Genomic DNA, 21,355 nt, shown 5'->3' on the forward strand with positions numbered 1-21,355 from the left:
TTTGCTCTCTTGGCCAGCAGAGGTCGCCGTTGGTGCCGTAGGCTTTGGGAGGAAAACCTGGAGGATGGAAAGGTGATCTATAGCCTCATCTCTAGAGACGTTTTGTTGCTATGGCATGTGTGTGACTCATATAAAAAATCCTGTTTGTAAAACGAATATCGAAGCTGCCTCTAAATCTGCAAATGAAGATCAGTCAATAAACCACTTGTTTTTCGTATAACTAGACATATATTCACTTATTCAAGACAGGCAAGAGCTCGGCTTTGATGACCAGCACCTTCCCTGTCATGGTGAGGTCTCGGTCCTTCCATTGCATCAGTTTTTTGTTTAAGATTGGCAATTTGTTCTGCCAATTTACTGTTCCCATCTCTTCTCCAAAATACACCCCCAGGACCTTGATTCTCTTCTCTTGCAGCCTGAGGTCATGTCCTTCTTTTGGCTCCCTCCAGTTCTGACAAAAAATCTCACTCTTTGATTTGTTAATTTTTGCAGAGGAAGCCAAAGAGAACCGATCACAGTACTGCAGAGCTCTGCTAATTGAGGCATTGTCAGAGAGGAGCAGGGTGACATCATCCATGTATAGAGATCTTTACCTCTCCTCCCCTACTTCCAGGCACTGGTATCCCATTAATGGCCTGATCCTGGCGCAAGGCACAGGCTAAGGGCTCCATAGCCAAAACGAATAACAAGGGGGATAATGGACAGCCCTGCCTCACCCCTGAACAGACTTCAAAGGGGCGTGATCTATTGCCATTAACCATTACTCTGCTGTTGCTACCTGTGTACAGCAGGTTAATCACTTTCTCATGATGGGGCCAAACTTCATGTGCTCAAGTACCGATGTTAAGTACTGCCGGTTTAGGCGGTCAAAGGCCTTTTCTAGGTCTACACCTAAAATGCACAGAGGGAGGGAGCGATCCTCTGAGTACAGACAGACATCCCTCAACAAGGCCAGGTTGTCACTCATCAGGCGTCCTGCTATCCCACAAGTCTGTTCTTTCCCTACCAGTGAGGCCACTACATTTTGTAGGCGCAGGAAAAGGGCTTTGGACAGGATCTTAGTGTCCACGCCTAACAGAATGAGGGCTCTCCAGTTCTTTATGTCATTCTTTGCTCCTTTCTTAAACAAGAGAGAGTGCCTTCTCTTAAGGAGTCAGGCAGCAATTCTGTCTTATAGCTTTCCTCGAATAGGAGCAGTAGCGGATCCTGAAGCAGATCCCAAAAGGTGCAATAAAATTCTTTAGGGAGCCCGTCAGCACCCGGAGTTTTCCCCTTCTGTAAGCTCTCCATAGCCTGTCTCAGCTCTTCTACTGTCAAATCCCTCTCAAGTACTTCCCTATCTTCTTCACTCAAAACGTTTTCTTTGAGGTAAAAAAATGAATTTCTTCATCCTTTACCTCTGTAGAGCTGTACAGTCTTGAGTAGAAGGCCTCGGTGCAGGAGAGGATAGCACTCGGCTCTGTTCTCTCTCGTCCCTCCTCATCAACTACACTTTCCATGACAGACTTGGAGCCTACCACTTTCCTGAAAAAGAAGCGAGTACACTTCTCATTTTCTTCCAAGAAATGCACTCGGCTTCTTAACAGCACTCCTCGACTACTTTTTTCGGCTATGCTCCGGATGTCCTTTTTTAAAAGGTTGATATCCTCAAGCACATCGAAGCCACTGTGCAGCATCGTGTAGTGACGCTGCAGCTGCCTCTGTTTCCTGGCTAGCACTCCTCTCCGTCTGGCAGCAGCCTTCCTTCCCTCAGCCATGAAAAAGGCCTTTGTCCTCACCTTCACCTCCTCCCACCACTCTCCTACTGACCCGTACAGACACTGCAAGGACAGCCACTGTGATAGTTTCTCCTTGTAGCGGGATACTACCCCCTCGTTCTCTAGCAGCTTTGTGTTGAGTTTCCAGAGGCCTGGGCCAACGACAGTCCCGCCCTGGAGTTCCACTCTACACCCTAAAGCCTGATGATCTGAGAAGAAGACAGGCTGAAGAGTGACCCCAACAACTTTCACTCTCGCTGAGACAAAGCAATAGTCAATTCTGGAGCTGCTATTCCTCCCTGACCATGTATATCCTGCTGTTGTGGGATATATACATCTAAATGTGTCTGAGAGTTTAAAGTCTTGAACTAAGTTTTGCAGGGCCAGTGAGCTGGAATCCAATTTTATCGGCGAGCTAGACTGCCTGTCTGTGTGCTCTAAGATACAATTAAAATCCCCTCCCACTATCACGTCTGTGCTACATAACAATAGGGGGGAGAGTGCCTTGAGTAGCTCCACCCTTCCTCCCACGTCAGTAGGGCAATACACATTGATTAGCCGCAGGTTAACGGTCCCCCATTCCACATCCACACACAGCAACCTGCCATCTATGACCCTCTGAATACTTTTCAATTTGAATGCCCGTCCTTTGAAAAGAATGGCCACGCCAGAGGCTCTGTTGTTATTGTCCCCTGACCAAACAGAAGGCCCTTTATCCCACCTATCTTCAAAGCTTTTATACCTCTCTTGATAGGCTAAAGCACACTCCTGCAACATCAACACATCTCCCTCTCTCTGCTGGAGGTAATCAAAGACAGACTGGCATTTAACTCTGTCATTGATACCTCTGGTGTTAAGAGAAATTATGTTCAGAGCCATATTACATAAGAAAGTGGAACCAGTCTTTACAAAACACATTTCTCTTCTGTCTCACCTGTTACCTTCTTCTTTTTCTTCTTACCAATTTCCTACCAGCCATCCTCTGAATGAGCCTTCATCAGGGTGGCAGCAGTAAAAGCGTTCACAGAGTCCATTTCAAGGAAGGGGGTAGAGGGAGGGGTGGAGGGGTTCCAGCTGTCCCCATCACCATGCTCTCCTTCCTCCTCGCTCGGGGAGAAAACAGAGTCATTTTTCCTTTTCCTCAAGTCCAGCTCCTGGGAGCACTGAGGGGAAAGGGGTGCAGCTGATGCACCAGTCTCCTCTTCCCCCTCACCCACCAGCTGCTGCAGATCCTCCGTGATGGACTGGATGGAAGAGAGGAGGGCATCTGTAGCACTTGCAGAGTCTGAGAAAAGCAGCTCCGCTGAATCCTGGGTATCCTCGCTGGACCCGCTCCACCGGGGGGCCCCACACTGGCCCTCGTTCTGAGGAGCAGAAGTGGGGGAGGGGTCCTCGCTGTTCTCTGGGGTTTTCAAACCCTCGTGCTTGTCTGGTGCAGACTGCGGTTGTGGGGGCGTAGTGGATTTCTCTTCCACCGGCCCCGGAGCCACAGCAGGACTGATCCTGGCTGGAGGCAAGGAGTCTTTGTCCAACAAGGGTTCTTTGTTTGACTTGTTGTTTGCTTTGGATTTTCGGGCCGGTTTGGCTGAAACAAGCACTGCCTCATCCTTTCTCATTTTGAGTCTATTGGCGTAGGTGTGAGGGCAGTTCTTAAAAACATGTCCTTCCGAGCCACATAAATTGCACTTTGGCTGCATTGAACAGTCAGAGGCTAAATGTCCCTGTTTGCCACAGGTCTTGCAGCATTTCACAGTGCAGGACGATGCCAGGTGTCCCACAGCACCACAGCGCCGACACACCTTTGGTTGTCCCACATAAAAAACATAGCCATTGCAGGCGCCCAGCCGGATTGTAGAGGGCAGGTGCCTTAAGCCTCCATTTACATTGTCCAGTAGCAAGCGAACCTCGAATTTCCTTGCTCCTGTTTTTATACCGTCAACATCTCTAACCTCAGTTCCATGGTGGACAGTGCAGTACTGGTTAAGCCAGGTGTGAATGTCCTCCGTCTTTGCCAGTTCCAAGAACATAACAACATGCACCGTTTTCCTCTCTCTCTGTGTCAGAGGCTGCAAGTCGATCTTCTCAAGGGCAGGAACTTTCCCTCTTTTTGCCTCAAACACATCCACACATTGTTCAAACAGAGGATAGGTAGCAAAAACAACCTCAAATGCTTTCTGACCTGGGAGAGCGAAGATGAAATCCAAGTGCCGAGGTTCAAAGCCAAGTTCCTTCTGCAACACTTTTCTGCTGAACTGCATACGATCCATGAAGAGGTCATCCAAAAGCTCAAAACGCACAGCATTCTTGCGGGATCCAAAAGTTGCCATTTCGTGAACTGCTAAACAAACACTGCTTCCACAAAACAAGGAAAACAATCCAACTACTCCACCTACAGGCTGATCAAGGTATCTCCCCTGCCAAGTAAGTATGAGCTGTACAAGCCCCTGCAAGCGGCCCGCACCCACAGCACAAAGCGCGCAGCCTAGGCCAGCTCAACGCCTCCTGCTGGGCCCACTCTTTCGCACACTCTCACGCCACACTAACACTCAAAAGGGTGGGCAAAACGAGAAAACGAGCGCGCCGTTTCCTACACAACTACAGTCGCCATTGCGCATTCGCAGCATGTCCCGGGATGCAATTCGGCCTCATTTGCATAACACCAGACCGGCAGATCGCTACGCAAGCTCGCGTCGTGCGCCTGCCACACACCGAACAAACACCGGAGCCTTTTCAGCAATTTCCAAAAAACGGGCCTGCTCGCCTGCCCACAAGGCTCGGTCTCTTACCCGCTCTCCAGAGCCTGCTGCCTTCTGTGCTGTTCTCTCGGCACCGCTGCAGCGCACACAACTCCTGCAGCGCGGGGAGAAAGTTTCCACGCTCCGCCGCAGGGAAGGCTCGCTCCGTGCGCACACGTCCTTTCAATGCCAGTTCAACAAGTGCTCCGCATTAGCAGCGTCGGGACTCCGGTGTGTCGCACCTCACCTCACCTCGACATACGACATACGACACTGCTTTACACAGAGAGTGGCGGGATTGGGATGTCAGGGCCTGACAATACTACTTTACGCAGTTAGTGGTGGGGGTGGGATGTCAGGACCATACGACAGTTTTTTACGTAGAGAGTGGCGGGGGTGGGATGTCAGGGCGATACAACAGTGCTTTACATAGAGAGTGTTGGGGGTGGGATGTTAGGGCCATATGACACTGCTTTACACAGAGAGTGGCGGGGGTGGGATGTCAGGGCCTGACAACACAGCTTAACGCAGAGAGTGGAGGGGTGGGTGTCAGGGCCATACGACACTTCTTTACGTAGAGAGTGGCGGGGGTGGGATGTCAGGGCTTGACGACACTGCTTTCTGCAGATAGTAGAGGGGTGGGTGTCAGGGCTATACGACAGTGCTTTCCGCAGAGAGTGGTGGGGGTGTGATGTCAGAGCCATACGACACTTCTTTACGCAGGGAGTGGCAGGGGTGGGATGTCAGGGCCTGACGATACTGCTTTACGAAGATAGTGGCGGGGGTGGGATGTCAGGGCCATACGACAGTGCTTTACGCAGAGAGTGGAGGGGGTGGAATGTCAGGGCTTGACGTCACTTTTTTAAGCACAGGGTGGACGGGTGGGTGTCAGGGCCATACGACACTTCTTTACGTAGAGAGTGGCGGGAGTTGGATGTCAGGGCCTGACGATACTACTTTACGCAGTTAGTGGTGGAGGTGGGATGTCAGGGCCATACGACACTTCTTTACGTAGAGAGTGGCGGGGGTGGGATGTCAGGGCTTGATGACACTGCATTATGCAAAGAAAGGAGGGGTGGTGTCAGGGCTATATGACTGTGCTTTCCGCAGAGAGTGGTGGGGGTGTGATGTCAGGGCCATACAACAGTGCTTTACACAGAGAGTGGAGGGGTGGGTGTCAGGGCCATACGACACTTCTTCAGAGGAGATGGGGGCAGCTTAGCTCCTGTGCAGAGACCTGAGCTGTTGTTGCTGTGGATGCTGTCTTTTCTGTTCTCGGGGTAGGACATCAGGAAGCACATTGAAGCGCTGCGACATGCACTGTACAGATCCCGCCACTACTGGGCCCGATTTCCCCGGAACGAAACCGGGCGGAAACAGGCCCGTTTCGTTTGTTGTCACGCACACTGTTTGGGGATTCGCCTAGCGCTGTGATCGAACAGACCCACTCACCTCTTAGTGTGGCGGGATCTGCACAGTGGATGTCGCAGCATATCCTGCTTTCACTTCAATGCATGTCCTGATGTACCCTGGTCTCCCGCGTGACAGGTGGGGATACTTGCCACTATACTAACGAGGAAGACATCGCTCTCTGCTTAGTGTGTAAAACACTTACTTGCAGCATTGTGGGTGCTGTGGTTTAAATGCTATTGGTTTGTGAACAGAATACCCCTATCCCAGTACATTGTGCCACATTAAATAAACACACGAGAAAAAGAGATTCAGAACGCAAAGCTGTGTCAGTGTTCTGTGTAAATAATCGGTTTGAACATCATGGGAGCTGTTTTTAATAAGCTGCTGAGTAAAGAATATTTTAATCTTCCTGCTGTCAGTAGTATTGTGCATATAGTTGACTCTTACCTGAATGAAAACAGGACGCAAAGGAAGGGTTTCAGAATTCAGACAAAGCTTTATTCCCGTGCTTACAGTCTGGGTAATTGGAGACTGCGCTGTAATGCTTCCTATGGTCATATACGGGTTTTTCGCATGAAACCGTATTGAACAGTATTTCTCGCGTTGTGAACTTGTGTATCCATCAGTCCCCCGGGTTCCAGTTAGTGCGTAATTACGCATCGATGAAAAACCGGAGGTTTAAAAAAAGATAATTAGCTCACTGATACTTTGATGTAGAGGCTGTGGAAATATCCACGTCGTGGTCTTTAAAATGCATTTGGTTTGAAGGCGTTCTGTGGTTCCGTTGCGAAGATATGGACAAAAGAATATTCGTGCTTGGTCCAAAAAATGTAATATAAACGAAAAAGTAAAGGCTGAGAAAGCATTCACAATGTATTTTATGCACAAAGCAAGTATTCTCGCGATTCTAAGAGGTTTCGTGTAAACGCTACAGGCGTGTCAAAATCGTTTTCGAACTTCAAGCTAACTTTACCCCGGTAAAAAAGCAGCGTCGTAAAAGAGGTGACGGAGCTGTCCTCTCAATAAGAAGGGTGCCAGCGAGCCTTGCTATTGCTTACGGCCACACCCCCTTGAGCACGCCTGATCTCGTCTGATCTCGGAAGCTAAACAGGGATGGGCCTGGTTAGTACTTGGATGGGAGACCGCCTGGGAATACCAGGTGCTGTAAGCTTTTAAGCGCAGGAGGCGCCCTATCCCCGCTCGCTCACTCATTCCCCTGTTCACACGTGCAGTGCGGCTTTTCCGTCTGTTTATTTGTCAGCTTTGGCGAGACACGGGTGCTTGTGTATTAGCGTAAGCGTTTTTTATTCTGATCAGGAGAAGTTTTACAGGTCCGCAAAGGATCGAGGAAAGGTTTATCGCCAGCTGAAAAGAGACACAGCGCTTCGGCTGTGGAGACTTGTTCGGCTGGCGTTCGGGGAGTTGCGTTTTTCAGAATTGTATTGAGATCGTTTTCCACAGAGCTCAGATGTCAAAGCACAGCAGCAGCTCTCCACAGCGATCCTCTATAGCGCCCTTTCTCCCGCAGCTCCGTCCTCATTGGAAGGTAGCAAGAGTGAAAGGCTGAAGTGAAATAGAGCGGGGACGAAGGCAGTGAAGAGAGAGAACGTGGGAAGAAGAGAAAAACGCAAGGGAAAAAAAGCAGCGTCGTAAAAGAGGTGACAGAGCTGTCCTCTCAATAAGAAGGGTGCCAGCGAGCCTTGCTCTCGCTTACGGCCACACCCCCTTGAGCACGCCTGATCTCGTCTGATCTCGGAAACTTAACAGGGATGGGCCTGGTTAGTACTTGAATGGGAGACCGCCTGGGAATACCAGGTGCTGTAAGCTTTTAAGCGCAGGAGGCGCCCTATCCCTGCTTGCTCGCTCATTCCCCTGTTCACACGTGCAGTGCGGCTTGTCCGTCTGTTTATTTGTCAGCTTTGGCGAGACACGGGTGCTTGTGTATTAGCGTGAGCGTTTTTTATTCTGATCAGGAGAAGTTTTACAGGTCCGCAAAGGATCGAGGAAAGGTTTATCGCCAGCTGAAAAGAGACACAGCGCTTCGGCTGTGGAGACTTGTTCGGCTGGCGTTCGGAGAGTCGCGTTTTTCAGAATTGTATTGAGATCGTTTTCCACAGAGCTCAGATGTCAAAGCACAGCAGCAGCTCTCCACAGCGATCCTCTATAGCGCCCTTTCTCCCGCAGCTCCGTCCTCATTGGAAGGAAGCAAGAGTGAAAGGCTGAAGTGAAATAGAGCGGGGACAAAGGCAGTGAAGAGAGAGAACGTGGGAAGAAGAGAAAAACGCAAGGGAAAAAAAGCAGCGTCGTAAAAGAGGTGACAGAGCTGTCCTCTCAATAAGAAGGGTGTCAGCGAGCCTTGCTCTCGCTTACGGCCACACCCCCTTGAGCACGCCTGATCTCGTCGGATCTTGGAAGTTAAACAGGGATGGGCCTGGTTAGTACTTGGATGGGAGACCGCCTGGGAATACCAGGTGCTGTAAGCTTTTAAGCGCAGGAGGCGCCCTATCCCCGCTCGCTCGCTCATTCCCCTGTTCACACGTGCAGTGCGGCTTGTCCGTCTGTTTATTTGTCAGCTTTGGCGAGACACGGGTGCTTGTGTATTACCGTGAGCGTTTTTTATTCTGATCAGGAACAGTTTTACAAGTCCGCAAAGGATCGAAGAAAGGTTTATCGCCAGCTGAAAAGAGACATAGCGCTTCGACTGTGGAGACTTTATTAATAAGGCCCCTCAGTAGTTGAGATCTCTGTTATACCCATCTAGAAACATGCAATCAGCATGTTATTGCTGAAGCAATAGTCACAACATTATTCCACACCTGGGTGAGAGGCGGGTTATGATGACAGTCATGCTTTCTACACCTTATACTGAGCTCAGAAATGGACCAAGCGGACATCTCACGAGCAGATCCCTCCGCGTATAAGAAAGGCAACTTGTCTCAGCAAAAATACCACGGATTCACATCCCAAATATGATAAAAAGGCAAAAACTTCACACTTGGAATGCAAACGTACCCTAAAAAGGAAACACGGTTTTAAAACCAACTTGATTTTCCCCTGGAGAAACCTTTTTATGGACACACATCGCATCTATTACACATGTAGAACTAAATATAAAGATAAAACTTAATATAAGAAGTCATGACATATCACACATGACGAAGTCTGGTCCAGAATAAACAGTTTACACTGACCCACCTTTATTTACCCTGGTCACTCACTTCTATTAACTGTTTAACTAGGTAACAAATTAAAATTTGTTTCAATTTGGGATCTACACCTGGGAGCCCTGAAATGTTGGCCAGAGGGGAGAAGCTGATATTCACCCCTACTCTTCTCCAGAAACACCCCGGGATTGTTAATGAGCACAGAGAGTCAGGACCTCGGTTTTACGTCTCATCCGAAGGACGGCGCCTGTTTACAGTCCAGTGTCCCCCGTCACTATACTGGGGCATCAGGACCCACACAGACTGCAGGGTGAGAGCGCCCCCTGCTGGCCCCACTCACACCTCTCCCAGCAGCAACCTTGGGGGGGGGGGAGGGAAAAAACCAAAAGCTAAACAGATTTTTTTTTAAAAAAATTTATTGATGCTTAACAAAAGGTCATCAGTCCAGTCTGGGGCCCCTCAGCTTCAGTCCAGACCAGTCTGGGGCCCCTCAGCTTCAGTCCAGTCTGGGGCCCCTCAGCTTCAGTCCAGTGCAGTCTGGGGTCCCTCAGCTTCAGTCCAGACTGGGGTCCCTCAGCATCGGTCCAGCACAGTCTGGGGTCCCTCAGCTTCGGTCCAGCACAGACTGGGGTCCCTCAGCTTCGGTCCAGTCTGAGGTCCCTCAGCTTCGGTCCAGCACAGACTGGGGTCCCTCAGCTTCGGTCCAGTCTGGGGTCCCTCAGCTTCGGTCCAGCACAGACTGGGGTCCCTCAGCTTCGGTCCAGACTGGGGTCCCTAAGCTTCGGTCCAGCACAGTCTGGGGTCCCTCAGCTTCGGTACAGCACAGCCTGAGGTCCCTCAGCTTTGGTCCAGTCCAGTCTGGGGCCTCTCAGCTCCAATCTAGTCCAGTCTGGGGTCCCTCAGCTCCAGTCCAGTCCAGTCTGGTGTCCCTCAGCTCCAGTGCTGTCCAGTCTGGGGTCCCTCAGCTTCAGACCAGCACAGTCTGGGGTCCCTCAGCTTCGGTCCAGCACAGTCTGGTGTCCCTCAGCTTCGGCCCAGCACAGACTGGGGTCCCTCAGCTTCGGTCCAGCACAATCTGGTGTCCCTCAGCTCCTGTCCAGTCCAGTCTGGGGTCCCTCAGCTTCGGTCCAGCACAGTCTGGGGTCCCTCAGCTTCGGTCCAGTCTGGTGTCTCTCAGCTCCGGTCCAGTCCAGTCTGGTGTCCCTAGGCTGCAGTCCAGTCGTCTGGTGTCCCTCAGCTCCGGTCCAGTCCAATTCAGTCCAGTCCAGTCCAGTCCAGATCTTAGCAGGCACAGAACCAGGAAAGGAACCTGGAAAGAATATTGTTATTGCAGGTGTGAGGGACACAGACACAGACGTCACCATGACATCAAACAGCAAGAGGAGACTCTTCCTTGAATCAGAGACACGACCGGGCGGCGCCCCCGTCTGCTCACCTGCACCTCCTCTTCCTCTTCTTGTCCTTCCCGGCAGCCTGCTCCTCCTCTCCTGAGCTACGGTCTCCGCCGCCTCCATCGGCTCGTCCTGATCTTCTGTCTCCACTGACACGCAGCTCAGGGACTTCAAAAAGACGTATCAGCGCTTCTGAAGCAGAGACAGGAGAGTCACGTTAAGAGTCGGACTGGACACTCCAGTACATGAACACTGCACTGAGAGAGAGAGGGGTTGATACAGACACACTGACTAGACACTCCAGGACATGAACACTGCACTGAGAGAGAGAGGGGTTCATACAGACACACTGACTGGACACTGACTGGACACTGGACAGGAGTAAAGAGAGGATCAGAGCATCACCCACCTTCTTTTTCTTCTGTCTCACAGGAGGTGGTGATTGGACCTCCTCCAGCTGGAGTCCGTGGAGGGAGAGAGGGGGCAGGAGAGGGACAGCACATGGAGAGAAAGAGAGAGACAGGTGAGTCAAGTGTCCCAAGAGCACAGAGACTCTGCTGAGATCACACTCGCAGTGAGTGAGCCTGGGTGTAGCCCACTAATACTGACCCACTGGACACCACATGACAGAGAGGAGGAGGAGGAGAGAGACACACTGCCTGGACACCACAGGACAGAGAGGAGGAGGAGAGAGACACTGACAGACAGGGCTGAAAGAGAGAGAGACAGAGAGGCAGGGACAGGCAGACAGCAGGCCGAGAGAGACACTGACAGACAGGGCTGAAAGAGAGAGAGACACTGAGACCCAGGGACAGACAAGACGGCAAAACTCCACCACAGACAGGACAGGGGGCAGGGTGGGACCAGCACTGACCTCCTTCCTCTCTCCTGCCGGAAGAGCTGTCTCCACCTCCTCTTCCTCCTGCAAGTCAAGAGACAGGCTGAGAGAGTGACGGGCTGGCGGGACATCGGCGAACAGAGCTGAAGGCAAAGAGCAGAGGAGACAGACCCAGCTGGGACAACGCAGGACAGACAGAGAGCAGGGAGACACACGGAGAGACACAGGGAGACAGGCCCAGCTGGGACATCGCAGGACAGACAGAGAGCAGGGAGACACAAGGAGAGACACAGGGAGAGAGACCCATTTGGGATAACGCAGGACAGACAGAGAGCAGGGAGACACACGGAGAGAGAGAGGAGGGAGGGAGACACAGCTGGGACAACGCAGGACAGACAGAGAGACAGGCAGGCAGACACACGGAGAGACACAGGGAGAGAGACCCAGCTGGGACAACGCAGGACAGACAGAGAGCAGGGAGACACACGGAGAGACACAGGGAGACAGGCCCAGCTTGGACAACGCAGGACAGACAGAGAGCAGGGAGACATGGAGAGACTCAGACAGAAGGACAGAAAGACAGAAAGAGAGAAGTACAGACGGACAAAAAGACAGAGAAAAGGACAGATGGACTGATGGACAGAAAGGCAGAGAAAAGGACAGAAAGACAGATGGACAGAGAAAAGAACAGAAGGACAGAGGGACAGATGAACAGAGGGACAGATGGACTGAAGGATAGACGGACAGAAGGACAGATGGACAGACAGACGGACAGACTCTGCCCCACTTGCCTCGTCAGACATCTCAGCCTCTCTCCTTGCCCTCCGCACTGGGGAGCCCCAGGCGGGGCCTGGCGGGGCCGGGCGGGCGATGGGGGGCAGGACGGGCGGGGGCAGGGGCAGGGGCACCGCCCCGGGCATCAGGGGGGCTCGAGGGGCATGGCGGGGATGAAGGGGGGGCAGCGGGGCGGGGCGGGCAGGGGCCTGAGGGGGCCGGAGGGGGGGGCCGGGGGCGGGGAGCGGAGGGGGCTCTCGGGCGAGGAGGGGGGGGACACCGAGCGGAACGAGCTGGGCGAGCCCGAGCGGGACGAGCCGGGCGACCCCGGGAGCTCCAGCTGCAGCTCGGCCGCCCTCTCCAGCTTCTGGACGAGCTCGGGGAAACACGAAGACACCACGGGATTCTGTCCAGCGGGGAGAGAGGGAGACACAACGCAGGGGGGATGAGGAGCAGAGACTACGCCTGGACAGGTGAGTGTGTACAGTGTGTCCAGTAAGAGTATGGACAGGTGAGTGTGTACAGTGTGTCAAGTAAGAGTCTGGACAGGTGAGTGTGTCCAGTGTGTCCAGTGAGAGTGTGGACAGGTGAGTGTGTACAGTGTGTCCAGTAAGAGTCTGGACAGGTGAGTGTGGACAGTGTGTCCAGTAAGAGTCTGGACAGGTGAGTGTGTCCAGTGTGTCCAGTGAGAGTGTGGACAGGTGAGTGTGTACAGTGTGTCCAGTAAGAGTCCGGACAGGCGAGTGTGTCCAGTGTGTCCAGTAAGAGTCCGGACAGGCGAGTGTGTCCAGTGTGTCCAGAAAGAGTGTGGACAGGTGTGTCCAACAGTAAGAAGCTGTCTTACCCTGTAACCTAGCTCAGGGGTGTTAGGGGGTGCTCTGTCTCCTCCCCAGATCTCACCTTCAGCTCTGGTGAAATGACGGACCACTAGGAGACGCTGAAAACGAGGACACAAGACAGAGGTTAGGTCCACAGAGCTCACTCAATCACTACAGCAAGCAGAGACCTCTCGGCCATCAGGACTGTGGGGGTCAGAGTGTGGAGCTGTAGGGTATCGGGAGTTTAGGGGTCAGAGTGTGGAGCTGTAGGGTATCGGGAGTTTAGGGGTCAGAGTGTGGAGCTGTAGGGTATCGGGAGTTTAGGGGTCAGTGTGGGGAGCTGTAGGGTATCGGGAGTTTAGGGGTCAGTGGGGGGAGCTGTAGGGTATCGGGAGTTTAGGGGTCAGAGTGTGGAGCTGTAGGGTATCGGGAGTTTAGGGGTCAGAGGGGGAGCTGTAGGGTAGATGTGGGGCACCGGGCCCACCACAGGGCGGCCGGTCCAGTCTCGCGGAAGGCGACCGGGTCAGACTTACGGAAAAGCACCGGGACTTGGGCCGGGACCTCTCCCGCTGCCAGTCCGGGTTCGGCCTGACCGGTGTGACCTGTGAAGACGCCAAACAGCCCATCTCCGAGACAGCTCTGACCAAATAGCCCAGCCCAGTCGTGTCGAGACTAGGGGCCTTGGGCAGTCTCTACAGTGTGTCCAGTGAGAGTGTGGACAGGTGAGTCTCTACAGTGTGTCCAGTGAGAGTGTGGACAGGTGAGTCTTACCAGTGTGTCCAGTAAGAGTCTGGACAGGTGAGTCTGACCAGTGTGTCCAGTAAGAGTCTGGACAGGTGAGTCTCTACAATGTGTCCAGTGAGAGTCTGGACAAGTGAGTCTGACCAGTGTGTCCAGTAAGAGTCTGGAAAGGTGAGTGTGTACAGTGTGTCCAGTAAGAGTCTGGACAGGTGAGTGTGTACAGTGTGTCCAGTAAAAGTCTGGACAGGTGAGTCTCTACAGTGTGTCCAGTGAGAGTCTGGACAGGTGAGTGTGTACAGTGTGTCCAGGAAGAGTCTGGGACGTCCAGAGGCAATCTGTGCTCTCAGAAGGCCATACTGGACAAGTGACCCTGTCTCTTGAGCCGAGGGCGTGTCCTCAGTCAAGATCACCACTGGAAGTGTCTCTCCTCGTCTAGAGGTGTTACCGTGAGACCTGGTCTGTCAAGCGCTTTGCGCTGCTATGTGTGTGAAAGGTGCTCTATCAGTGAAGTTTATTATTATTATTGTTATTATAATACAGCGAGCGCTACTGGGGGCGGAGAGGTCAGTCGGAGGAGGGCTGGATGCTGGACGCTGGACGGCGGGCGGGAGGGGTGGACTTACGACGCCTCGCCAGGCCCTCGTCCTGCTGCGACCGCGCACGGCCATGCGGCATCTCTGTCGGTGCATCGTCCTGCCGAGACAAGCAGAGTCACAGTGGGGAGGGGAGGGGGCGGAGCCACACAGCTGGGCGGCTTGTTCCCCACCCCCGCCCCCCTCTGTGTACAGAAGAGCCTCCTGTCCTGACTGGAGGAGCTCACCCAGCTGTGTCTGGAGAGAAGCCAGGGTATCGGCTTTGTTCCACATCCCCGCCACTCTCTGTGTATAGTAGAGCCTCCTGTCCTGACTGGAGGAGCTCACCCAGCTGTGTCTGGAGAGAAGCCAGGGTATCGGCTTTGTTCCACACCCCCGCCACTCTCTTTGTACAGTAGAGCCTCCTGTCCTGACTGGAGGAGCTCACCCAGCTGTGTCTGGAGAGAAGCCAGGGTATCGGCTTCAACTACAGGCCTGGGCAGCTTGTTCCCCACCCCCGTCACCCTCTGTGTAGAGGTGCACCTCCTCTCAATATCTTTTTACAGCACGATCACACCCATAAGAGTGGAGTAACGGTAAAAAAACCAACTTATTTCTCAACTTATTTTGTTATTTCTCGCCAGCAGCGCTTTTGAGCGACTTACCGATTTCACGGTAACCCGGTAAGTCGAAGTAACCCGCGAATCTTTCTTGGAAGAAACACGTGTTTAGAAAGCGCTATATAGTCCTTTCCTCCTCCTCGCTCTTCACTCCTCTGAGCTCACGGGGCTCCGGCGCCGCCCCCGCTAGATTCCGCCGCTCTGTGACGTAAGGCGGCTCATTGTGACGCCCCCGTGACGTCGCCCCCGACGCGCTCACGGCTCGGCCGCGAAACAAAAATGGCCGATATTTTTCGCGGTTGTTTTTTTTTGGGGTGGACATTTTATTTTTCCAACTCTCAGCGGCCAGCCGGGTGTCCCTGTACGACCCCGGTAGTCGCCACCTCGGACAGGCAGGGGAAACGGGTCCAGCTGTTTCCGGCCCAAGGGTTACAAAAGCTGCACTTGAATTTAAAGACAAAATCACGTCGAGGGCGCATTCAGCACCCCCACGTCCAACACGGGTTTCCGTGGGGTGGGGTTCAGTGAAATTAGTACCCCCCCGACCCCCAAATAAAAGAAAGACCAACCTCCACCCCCCTCTAGCGGCCAAGGGCGGAAATTTCGGGCCACGCCACGTACAAAAACCACGGGTTCCCCCGTCCTGCGGGGAAAAGAGATGCCAAACGGGCTTCGCAGACGTGGAAAACCAGGCACGTCAACCTCTCTACAACACCACCCGGCCGTTTCTGTTTCAGACCGTGGGAAAAAAAAAATAATTAAAATTTCGCCCCTCACCGACCGGCGCGCAAAAAAACACAACTTCACGCTACAGAAACGGCCTGTGTGGGGGGGGGGGGGGGAGACACGGAAAAAAATAAAACCTGCGTGTTTTCGGCAGAGTAAGCTCAGCGGGGAAACTTCCTGAATCTCGGGGTTCAAGAAGCAACCCCGAGATTCAGGAAGTTTCCCCGCTGAGCTTACAAAACGACCTTTTTTCTCTCTCTCTCGTTTTCTTGGTGTCTGGGACGTTCACGAACCCCGCCGCGTCGGTGCGATTCCCAGCGGGACGTGAACATAACCCCCCCCCCCGTGGGGCCGAGAGGACCACCACCCGCAGGGCTGAGCTTTTACTGCCGTGTCCCGCTTTCACTCTGGCGATGAAGGAGGGAATCAAGGAGGAGAATCAATATTGTGATCCACCAGTCCATCACAGGACACACACACACCCTGGACAGGACACCAGTCCATCACAGGACACACACAGACTCATACACCCTGGACAGGACAGCAGTCCATCACAGGACACACACACAATCACACACCCTGGACAGGACACCAGTCCATCACAGGACACACACACACTCACACAACCTGGACAGGACACCTGTCCATCACAGGATGTTCAGTGCCTCTCTCTAATAAAGTAGAAACGCGACATTAAACTCCGTTCGAAACGGGAGAAATCACCAGGACACGGTACACCCTGCTCCGGACGATGGGAGAAGACCTGTACCTTCACGAGTCCGGGTTGTGAAAACTTCTTCTGGCAGTTCAAAACGTTTCGAAGAGATTACAGCGCTACCCTGTTTTCCATTCCTATCGTGTATTATTATACAGTCATAAGTATCTGTACTGATCACAGAGTCCCCCTCTCACTGCCAGGACTGAAGCCTAGTGCAGCACGAATAATAATAATAATTAATAAGTCTGGACCCTCCCCTCAGAGCTCTTCCCAGGTCAGGGGGATCCCCTCCAGTCCCCCCAGTGTGCAGCCCCACCTGGATGATGCTCCAGTCCGCTCAGCACACAGCAGCTCTCAGTGGGGAGGAGAGCAGAGGGATGGAGCCAGTTCAGAGAGGGGGGTGATTAGGAGGCCATGATGGGTCAAGACCGGGGGGGAATCAGGACAGGATACTGGGGTAACACCCCTATTCTTCTCCAGAGACACCCCGGGATTGTTAATGAGCACAGAGAGTCAGGACCTCGTTTTGACTTCTCATCCAAAGGACGGCGCCTGTGTCCCCCGTCACTATACTGGGGCATCAGGACCCACACAGACCACAGGTTGAGAGCGCCCCCTGCTGGCCCCACTAACACCTCTCCCAGCAGCAACCTTAGTTTTTCCCAGGAGTCTCCCCTCCAGGTACTGGCTGGGCTCCCACCTGCTGGGCTCCAGTGGGGAGGGGGCTGCCAGCTGGGAGCTGCAGGGTGAGATGGCTGCTGGGCAAACGATGGCTAAAGAGCTTCCTAGGACACCCTGGACTTCGTGGTCGACTTCCTTCTCTTCAGACGGAGGTGGCTTGAAATCTGTCTCGTTTCAAGGAGTATTGGACACGATGCCCCCCCTGCTATATCCCCGCCAACTGGTGGCACGCCGACGACGAGGGCTCTCGGCCTCAATCCGTCAACCACAAACTCTCCGGGATGAAAGAGAAGGACAGACTCTGTTCGTTCGTTTCAGTGGGGGGGGGGAACCAAAAGCTAAACAGATTTTTTTTTAAATTTTTTATTGATGCTTAACAAAAGAACAAAAATTACAATACAGATTAATGTCAAGGGTTTATTTAGTGACCCCCCCTCCCCCCCCCATCTTACGATCATCACAGGACCTTAAAATAATTAATAATACAAGGTCATGCAGACGATCTGAGGACTCAGGTGGAGATAATGTGAAAGTTTTCCACAGTCCAGTCTGGGGTCCCTCAGCTTCAGTCCAGACTGGGGTCTGGGGTCCCTCAGCTTCAGTCCAGTCTGGGGTCCCTCAGCTTCAGTCCAGACTGGGGTCTGGGGTCCCTCAGCTTCAGTCCAGACCAGTCTGGGGCCCCTCAGCTTCAGTCCAGTCCAGTCTGGTGTCCCTCAGCTCCAGTCCAGCCCAGTCTGGGGCCCCTCAGCTCCAGTCCAGTCTGGTGTCCCTCAGCTCCAGTGCAGTCCAGACTGGGGTCCCTCAGCTTCGGTCCAGCACAGTCTGGGGTCCCTCAGCTTCGGTCCAGCACAGACTGGGGTCCCTCAGCTTCGGTTCAGACTGGGGTCCCTCAGCTTCGGCCCAGCACAGTCTGGGGTCTCTAAGCTTCGGTCCAGCACAGTCTGGGTCCCTCAGCTTCGGTCCAGCACAGTCTGGGTCCCTCAGCTTTGGTCCAGTCCAGTCGGGTCCCTCAGCTTCAGTCCAGCACAGTCTGGGGTCCCTCAGCTTCGGTCCAGTCCAGTCTGGGGCCCCTCAGCTCCAGTCCAGTCCAGTCTGGTGTCCCTCAGCTCCAGTGCAGTCCAGCCTGGGGTCCCTCAGCTTCAGTCCAGCACAGACTGGGGTCCCTAGGCTCCAGTCCAGTCCAGTCTGGGGTCCCTCAGCTTCGGTCCAGCACAGTCTGGGGTCCCTCAGCTTCGGTCCAGCACAGATTGGGGTCCCTCAGCTTCGGTCCAACACAGTCTGGTGTCCCTCAGCTTCGGCCCAGCACAGACTGGGGTCCCTCAGCTTCAGTCCAGACTGGGGTCCCTCAGCTTCAGTCCAGACTGGGGTCTGGGGTCCCTCAGCTTCAGTCCAGCACAGTCTGGGGTCCCTCAGCTTCGGTCCATTCCAGTCTGGGGCCCCTCAGCTCCAGTCCAGTCCAGTCTGGGGCCCCTCAGCTCCGGTCCAGTCCAGTCCAGTCCAGTCCAATCCAGTCCAGATCTTAGCTGGCACAGAACCAGGAAAGGAACCTGGAAAGAACATTGTTATTGCAGGTGTGAGGGACACAGACACAGACGTCACCATGACATCAAACAGCAAGAGGAGACTCCTCCTTGAATCACAGACACGACCGGGCGGCGCCCCCCTGTCTGCTCACCTGCACCTCCTCTTCCTCTTCTTGTCCTTCCCGGCAGCCTGCTCCTCCTCTCCTGACCCACGGTCTCCACCACCTCCATCGGCTCGTCCTGATCATCTGTCTCCACCGACACGCAGCTCAGGGACTTTAAAAAGACGTACCAGCGCTTCTGGAGCAGAGACAGACGAGGGGACAAGTGGACAAGTGGACAGACGAGTGGACAGACGAGGGGACGAGTGGACAAGTGGACAGACGAGGGGACAGACAAATGGACGAGGGGACAAGTGGACGGACGAGGGGACAGATGAGGGGAAAGAAGAGAGGACAGACAAGTTGACGGACGAGGGGACGAGTGGATGGATGAGTGGACGGACGAGGGGACAGACAAGTGGACGAGGGGACAGACCCCTCGTCCCCTCGTCCCCTCGCCTATCCCCTCGCCTGTCCCCTCGCCTATCCTCTCGCCTGTCCCCTCGTCCCCTCGTCTGTCCCCTCGTCCATCCACTTGTCTGTCCCCTCGTCAACTTGTCTATCCTCTCATCCGTCCCCTCTTCCGTCCCCTCGTCTGTCCCCTCGACTGTACACTTGTCTGTCCCCTCGTCTGTCCCCTCATCCGTCCCCTCGTCTGTCCACTCATCCGTCCACTTGTCCATCCACTCATCTGTCCCCTAGTCCACTTGTCCGTCCACTTGTCCCCTCGTCCCCTCGTCCGTCCACTCGTCTTTCCACTCATCCGTCCACTTGTCTGTCCTCTCGTCTGTCCCCTCGTCCGTCCACTTTATAAGAATATGTAGCACCTCTTCTATATATGTCATGTCTAGGAGTTGATACCTCCTTGTGATTATTATTTCTATCCACCCGTCTCCCCACTGCTCTCTCCAGTCCAGGGTCACAGACTGGGGGAGCTGGAGTCTGTCCCAGCAAGCAACAGGCACAAGGCAGGGTACACACTGGACAGGACAGCAGTCCATCACAGGACACACACACACTCACACACCCTGGACAGGACACCCGTCCATCACAGGACAGTCACACACACACACCCTGGACAGGACAACTGTCCATCACAGGACACACACACACACGCACACGCACACGCACACGCACACGCACATCTTGAGGAAACCCACACACTTCCTGAACTGCGAGTTCTACTTTATACTTTCGTTTTAAGAGCCTTGTCCAGAGTTAAATGCGGAAACAGCGACCTGCACCATTTCAAACTGCCGTCAGGTACAGTTCACGTGAGATCAGTTTCCAGCACAAACACAAGATCCAAGTCTCCGGCGAGCGGCTTCGCCTGTACAGGTAATGTTGGGGGAAATGGCGTCGTGACGAGCTATGAGGAATGAAAACGAAAGCTTCCGATGTATAAACTCTTGAAATCAAGCTCTCGAACAAAAGCTGTATTTTGGAGGCGGGGACGGGGTGTTTCACAACAGTATCGTGCTCTGGACGCTATACAGTACACCTTCTGGGTTGAAATTAATACACTTTCGCACTCGTTCTTAAGTGCTGATGTTGGTGTGAACGCATTTCATGACGAAACACAGTTCAGAATGCTAAACTGCCGGCGTCAATCAGAGTTCTGCTTCTGTTGAGTAGCAAAATAATGTTCACCGTCGTTTTTTCTCTGTTCTTGAAAAAAAAGACACATCCGCCCTGCTCTTGCTTTCGAATTCGGAAGATTCCTGAGATGTAAGCCAATCAAGATCGAAATATTCGAACCGCAGACGCAAACTGCTATCCTCAAGACAGGAAACGATGTTAATGAAATTAATCACGAACATGCTGTCAAGGCAGGGATATATATATTTTACACAGGGAGGGGATATTAAGAAGGGGGGTCTCTCTGTAGGGGCAGCACGGTATCGATTCTAAACCTGTGGTGCTGTCTGTGTGGAGTTTGCATGTTCATGTGGGTTTGCTCCGGGGACTCTGGTTCCTCCCACAGTCCAATGACAGGCTGTTGGGTGAATTCGCTTCTGGGAAAACTGGCCCTGGTGTGAGTGTGTGTCCCGTCCAGGGTGTGTGTGTGTGTCCTGTGATGGACTGGTGTCCTGTCCAGGGTGTGTAAGTGTGTGTGTGTCCTGTGATGGACTGGTGTCCTGTCCAGGGTGTGTAAGTGTGTGTTTGTCCTGTGATGGACTGGTGTCCTGTCCAGGGTGTGTGAGTGTGTGTGTGTGTCCTGTGATGGACTGGTGTCCTGTCCAGGGTGTGTGAGTGTGTGTGTGTGTCCTGTGATGGACTGGTGTCCTGTCCAGGGTGTGTGAGTGTGTGTGTGTCCTGTGATGGACTGGTGTCCTGTCCAGGGTGTGTGAGTGTGTGTGTGTCCTGTGATGGACTGCTGTCCTCTCCAGGGTGTGTGAGTATGTGTCCTGTGATGGACTGGTGTCCTGTCCAGGGTGTGTGTGTGTGTGTGTGTGTGTGTGTGTGTGTGTGTGTGTGTGTGTGTGTGTGTGTGTCCTGTGATGGACTGCTGTCCTGTCCAGTGTGTTCCCTGCCTTGTGCCTGTTGCTTGCTGGGACAGACTCCAGCTCCCCCAGTCTGTGACCCTGGACTGGAGAGAGCAGTGGGGAGACGGGTTTATAGAAAATAATAATCACAAGGAGGTATCAACTCCTAGACATGACATATATTGAAGAGGTGCTATATATTCTGATAAACTGTATACCCATGAAAGTATTCCATAGTAATTTAAAATTAAAAAACAAAAGCTTGTCACATTCTTGCAAACCATGTGATTTTTAAGC

General features: G+C 53.3%; 2 non-coding genes and 1 pseudogene across 2 annotated transcripts; all 3 read left to right on the forward strand.

Annotated features, from left to right (window-relative positions):
* The first annotated feature begins 6,957 nt into the window (after nt 1–6,957).
* LOC138219135 (5S ribosomal RNA) lies at nt 6,958–7,076 on the forward strand. The gene has a single exon (XR_011181576.1). It is a non-coding gene; the product is annotated as a 5S ribosomal RNA (ribosomal RNA).
* Nucleotides 7,077–7,613: 537 nt separating this feature from the next.
* Nucleotides 7,614–7,732, forward strand: LOC138218538 (5S ribosomal RNA; annotated as a pseudogene).
* A 537-nt stretch (nt 7,733–8,269) lies between these two features.
* LOC138216703 (5S ribosomal RNA) lies at nt 8,270–8,388 on the forward strand. The gene has a single exon (XR_011180415.1). It is a non-coding gene; the product is annotated as a 5S ribosomal RNA (ribosomal RNA).
* Nucleotides 8,389–21,355: the final 12,967 nt, after the last annotated feature.

This window comes from Lepisosteus oculatus, chromosome 14 (genome assembly GCF_040954835.1).
Source record: "Lepisosteus oculatus isolate fLepOcu1 chromosome 14, fLepOcu1.hap2, whole genome shotgun sequence".
NCBI classification, from domain to species: domain Eukaryota; kingdom Metazoa; phylum Chordata; class Actinopteri; order Semionotiformes; family Lepisosteidae; genus Lepisosteus; species Lepisosteus oculatus.